Genomic DNA, 6,369 nt, shown 5'->3' with positions numbered 1-6,369 from the left:
CGCACTCTAGAGGCTCTTGAAGTCAACATCCGAGACCGGTTTACAATACCAGCCGACCTACACGTATGGAAGTATTTGTGCAAAATTTCATGCTGTTAGCTTTACTCCTTCGAAAGTTTCGGCAGACGGATGGACATGGCGAAATTGATTTTCAATGTCAAGACGATCAAGAATATGTTTGTTGGGTCTCAAATCTATATTTTGATGTTTTACAAACGAAATGACGAAATTTTTATACCCCCCTCCTATGGAGGAGCTCTACTTTCGTTCATGAAAGTAGAGCTTTGTTTATTTGTTCAGAATAGACTCAAAAACTATTGTACTAAACCGATTTTCATGATATTTTCACAGATGGTTGCATCCCGTTGGCACCACTTAATCTAAGGAAAGTATATAAGAATAAAATAAAAAATAAATGAGCATTAACATTCATCATTTCCAAAGTCTAGTTTTAAATTTTGCCGAGGTATTGAGTAATTGCAGATCGTTGGGAAGTTCCAGAGACGTACAACGAATATGAACATACATACATACGAGTATGATAAAAATTTCCCAATCCATACCGATATGGTCCAGTTTCAATCCCCAATGACCTTCACCAATAAAAGAAAACACCCAAAGAACAAATCGAGCACGACGTTGACAAATCCTCCATATTCGTTTATAAAAATGAATCAACACACAGATATTATCAGATCAATCACAAATGTTCATAAACTAACAACAGTTTTTGTGAATGAAACGTTCACAGCCGTTCACATTCTGACAACATCTAAAGCATAGTTGTTTTAAAGATTGCGAAAAGTTTTTGTGCCACCGGCTCTGTGCATACTGCAATGATTTAAGAGTCATTTAAACTTAAGGTTGGTATACATACACATTTTGTAGGGATGATGTTAATAATGGTCGGTGCATGAAACAACAACGCGTGTGCACAAAGTCATCCACACTTGTTATTTTCCTACAACGAATGTGTATGATAATGACAAAAATGATGGATGCTTTTGCAACGTCTTCGTTTTTTCAGTGAAGATGCAACATTCAAAGCTGATATCTTTTTCGTTCAACTGCTATGGTAATTTCAACTGGCGTATGGAAGGAAATTGTCTAGAAAATCAAGAATATAAATTCTTCATAGGGTCGCCGATCACCATTTCGAGTAGCCTCAAACAGAATGACTAGATAACACCACTATGGTGATGGGCATAAAAATCAGAACCAACCCATTGTACAATTAATTTTAATATTTGATAGTCACATGCTGTGAACATTCAAAATTAATTACTCAATAATTATCTATAATTTATAAAAATACTCCACATAATTAAAAATGAATTCAATTTATAAAAATTTCCATCAAAGCTTTTCAGTTTTAGCAGGGCTGCGTTCACATGAAGAACATCAGAAATTTAATATGCTGATTAATATTTGTGTAATATTTTTGTTATTTTGCTTCAATAAAGCACAGGTAAATTTTTCCTTAACCATTCATATTATTATTTAATATTCTCAAATACTTATAAGGCACTTATTGAGGATGACTTAATGGAAATAAAAAACAAATGCCAGCAGGAGGTTCCCCTAACTGAGGAAGAAGTGAACAAATTTTCTGCGGATCCTGTTAAGCATGTCACCGAATCCATTCAATGTCATCTCAAGTGTATGATGGAAAAACAGGGCATGTTGATTGATGGTATCTTCGATGTTGCAGCCTCATTGAAAACTATGGAAACCTATCCAGCTTATAAAAATCGTAAATCCGAAGTTGTAGCAGCTGTGGAGGAATGCAAAAGTCAGAGTGGTGAGAATAACTGTGAAATAGCCTATAAGATTTTAATGTGTCTTCAAGCGCATGAGGCCAAGGTATTTGCAAATGTATAGAAATTTATAAAATAAAAATGTTGCACCATTAAAACTTATAGGTCATTGTTAGATTTGTATAAGATAAGTCTACATTGGTGTAAGATTAAGATTATCCAATAAATGGAAAAAATAGGTGTTGTAATTGCTTTTTGGGGCTACCGTAGCTCAGAGGGAGCATGTCCGTCTGGGTTCAAATCCAGGCCAGAATATCAGAAGAAACAATTTCTACGTGGTTATTCCCAACAAGAACTGGTGGAACTTGAGAGGTAATTACCTTAGGTAATCAGTGGTATTTCTCTGAGGCAAGCTGTGTGGACTCCGAATTGGAAAGGCGACGTTCCTTATCATTAAGCTTGAACTTGTATCGGACAGCACTCATTGATATGAGAGAAGTATCCCCGTTGTTTGAATAATTACTTTCTCCCACTACCATCTTGACAATTTCTTTTCTAGACTTCTTCCGAGTTTGTAATAACTACCGAAAATTTGCAGGTCTTGTTGTAGATAAAGTTAGTATAAATGAACAGCAAGTAAAGTTTGGTTTGTATAAGCCAGTTTAATTCACGTTTGGTAGTTTTCCACCTTTTCCAGGCGTCTCAGTTTTGAGATGATACTGAATCAGGCGTGATTTGAACCAGTTTTGAAAGTAAATTGTGGAAAACGAAAGAGGTTATGTAATTGAAATATAAAGGGTGATTTTTTTGAGGTTAGGATTTTCATGCATTAGTATTTGACAGATCACGTGGGATTTCAGACATGGTGTCAAAGAGAAAGATGCTCAGTATGCTTTGACATTTCATCATGAATAGACTTACTAACGAGCAACGCCTGTAAATCATTGAATTTTATTACCAAAATCAGTGTTCGGTTCGAAATGTGTTCATTCACCGTAACGTTGCGTCCAACAGCATCTTTGAAAAAATACGGTCCAATGATTCCACCAGCGTACAAACCACACCAAACAGTGCATTTTTCGGGATGCATGGGCAGTTCTTGAACGGCTTCTGGTTGCTCTTCACTCCAAATGCGGCAATTTTGCTTATTTACGTAGCCATTCAACCAGAAATGAGCCTCATCGCTGAACAAAATTTGTCAAAATTTGAACACATTTCGAACCGAACACTGATTTTGGTAATAAAATTCAATGATTTGCAAGCGTTGCTCGTTAGTAAGTCTATTCATGATGAAATGTCAAAGCATACTGAGCATCTTTCTCTTTGACACCATGTCTGAAATCCCACGTGATCTATCAAATACTAATGCATGAAAATCCTAACCTCAAAAAAATCACCCTTTAGATGGTTGGTGTCAATTGGTTCTTATTTTGTCGTTCTGACTATAAGAGTAGTAATATTATTTGGTCTTTAAAACAATGTAACAGATTTGAATATATATTCTCATATGCATACATATTTTCCCCGATTTGGAAAAATCTTATTAAAATTGGATTAGTTTTGCGCATAGACTTACATGTCGCACAATATTCTTCGAAGCAGCTAGCGTATACTATCCACATAGTATAAAAATATATGTTTATAGGGTGCCTAGGAGCAATATAATCGCCAAAAGCCCTTTACGTCCGCAGTTCGGAGTGATTATGGTCTGGTGACTGAGGGTGTAGTTTTGCGCTAGGATGCAAAATTGCATGCAATTTTAATCCCATCTTCCTTAAAAGGCGGAAGCCACCGGGACGGAGAGGCAGAGGTTTATATTGGGGACTATATCTATATACGGATCTAATTGGGTACATTTTAGTGTGTATGTGTTGGAGGGTATAAATGTAACAGATTTACGAGGGCTCTTATATAAGTGTATGGTCTAGGCAATACAAAGTGTAGTCAGCATCAATCTGACAGTACCGGTATCTGTACTTAGGTGGAAAATTTAAGTATTGAGCTAAAATCTGGTTAATTTCTTGAAAGGGCGAAATCGGACTATATTTAGATCAGACCGATCTGCCGATAAATGGCCTAAAGCCCATAAAAGCTTTATTTATTACCCTATTTCGTTGAAATTTAAAACAGTGAGTTATTTTAAACCGATGTCTAACTTAAATATGGTTCAGATCGGACTATATTTGGATATATTTGCCATATAGACCGATCTGCCGATAAAGAGTCTGAATCACATAAACACATTATTATACCCTCCACCATAGTATGGGGGTATACTAATTTCGTCATTCTGTTTGTAACACCTCGAAATATGCGTCGGAGACCCCACAAAGTATATATATTCTTGATCGTCATATCAATTTAAGTCGATCTAGCCAAGTCCGTCCGTCTGTCCGTCCGTCCGTTTGTCTGTCGAAACCACGCTAACTTTCGAAGGAGTTAAGATAACCGCTTGAAATTTTGCACAAATACATTTCATTAGTGTAGGTCGGTTGGGATTGTAAATGGGCCAAATCGGTCCATGTTTTGATATAGCTGCCATATAAACCGATCTTGGGTCTTGACTTCTTGAGCCTCTAGAGGGCGCAATTTTTGTCCAATTTGACATTTGGTGTTTTGGTATCACTTTCAACAATTGCGCTAAGAATGGTTCAAATCGGTCCATGTTTTGATATAGCTGCCATATAAACCGATTTTGGGTCTTGACTTTTTGAGTCTCTAGAGAGCGCAATTCTCATCCGATTTGACTGAAATTTAGCACTTAGTGTTTTGGTATATTTTCCAATAACTGTATTAAGTACGATTCAAATCGATTTATAATCTGGTATAGCTGTCATATAAATCGATCTTGGATCTTGACTTCTTGAGCCAATAGAGCGCGCATTTCTCATCCCATTTGACTGAAATTTTGCAAGAGGTGTCTTGTTATGACTTGCAATAACTGTGCTAAGTATTGCGCAAATCGGTACATAACCTGATTTAGCTGCCATATAAACCGATATAGGATCTTGACTTCTTGAGCCTCTAGAGGGTGCAATTCTCAAACGATTTGGAAGAAATTTTGTACAACAGCTTCTCTCATGACCTTCAACATACGTGTCTAATATGGTCTGAATCGATTAATAGCTTGATACAGCTCCTATATAAACCTATCTCCAGATTTTGAGCCCCTATAAGGCGCAATTCATATACGAATGAACGGAAATATTACACAATAGCATATTCTTATTCAATATTCTTTGTTTGCCTAAAAAGAGATACTGCGCATAGAAATCGACAAATGCGATCTATGGTGGAGGGTATATAAGATTCGGCCCGGCCGAACTCAGCACGTTCTTACTTGTCATTATTAGCACCGAACCTTATATAGCAGCACTCGTTTCAAATTTCAACACTCCCAGAAAAAAGGTGCAGAGCTACAAGAGATAACCTCTAGATCAGATTAGATCAGAGCAGATTAGCTACCACGTGTATGTGGTCTTTCAGAACGACAGCTTCCCATTGCGCTTGAAAAAATTGACCGCCCCCAGCAGAGTTATTCTGGCTCATTTGCATTTCGGCAGATGTAACCTGAGACAACACGCTACACGTCACCTTTTGACTGTCTGCCCAAACATACTCGACTTAGACCTAGTTCCCTTTGCACGCACCCCAACTTAAAACAGAGTTCCTGCATCAGTATATTCAGTAGAACCAAGCAGACAAAAGATAGAACACTATTCAAATATCAGACAAATGTAGCAAAAACTACGGCAAAGAAGTAAAATCCGATCGATTTTCAAGGGAGTTTTATGTTAATGTATGGATTTATTTGGATGGAATTTGTTGTGAGTTTTAGGGTATAATATTTCAACTACCAAAGTTTTGCCACATCGATCAAAAATTTAAGTTTCGAAGGCCTCAATTAATTCATATGGGGGCTATACTCAGTTATCGACTTATCTAGGTCGGATTTGTTGTGAATATCACAGGGTATCAGATTACTAGGCGTACCAAATTTCAGTCAAATCGTGTGCAAATTTTGATTTCTAGGAGCTCAAAAAGTCAAATCCGGGGATCGGTCCCTATGGAAGGAATTTAGAGTCATTATTGAAGGGCATAACAGTACTTCACGTACCAAATTTTAACCAAAACAGAAAAAATGCAGGAAGCCGCTCAAGAAGTAAAATGCTGAGATCGGTTGCATGGGGGCTATATCTATATATAAGCGCATCTGGGAGGGATTTGGTAAGATTTTTTGAGGATATAGACGTATTTCACTTAGGCGTCTAGTATTCAAAACACCCAATCCAAGGATCGCTTTATGGGAGCTATTTTAAAATCTTAACCGATATAATATATTAAGAATCCGCAACAATCTATGTACACCAATAAAAAGTATCTGTGCAGAATTTCAAATGGATATCTTCATCAGTTTTACAGCCGTCATAATTTCGATAGACAGACTTTCGAACATGCCTATGTCGACTAAAAATATGAAGAGCATAAGCCGTTCTTAAGTTTATAGAGAAAGAAACAAAGCGTAGCACTTTGACATTTATATATCCGAATAAGTAAAAGCGTGCTAAGTTCGAGCCTCCACCATGGATCGCATTTGTCAAGTGTATATGCC

This window comes from Stomoxys calcitrans, chromosome 5 (genome assembly GCF_963082655.1).
Source record: "Stomoxys calcitrans chromosome 5, idStoCalc2.1, whole genome shotgun sequence".
Classification (NCBI taxonomy): Eukaryota; Metazoa; Arthropoda; class Insecta; order Diptera; family Muscidae; genus Stomoxys; species Stomoxys calcitrans.
The sequence above is the reverse complement of the archived record's forward strand: the minus strand, read 5'-3'. Positions refer to the sequence as shown.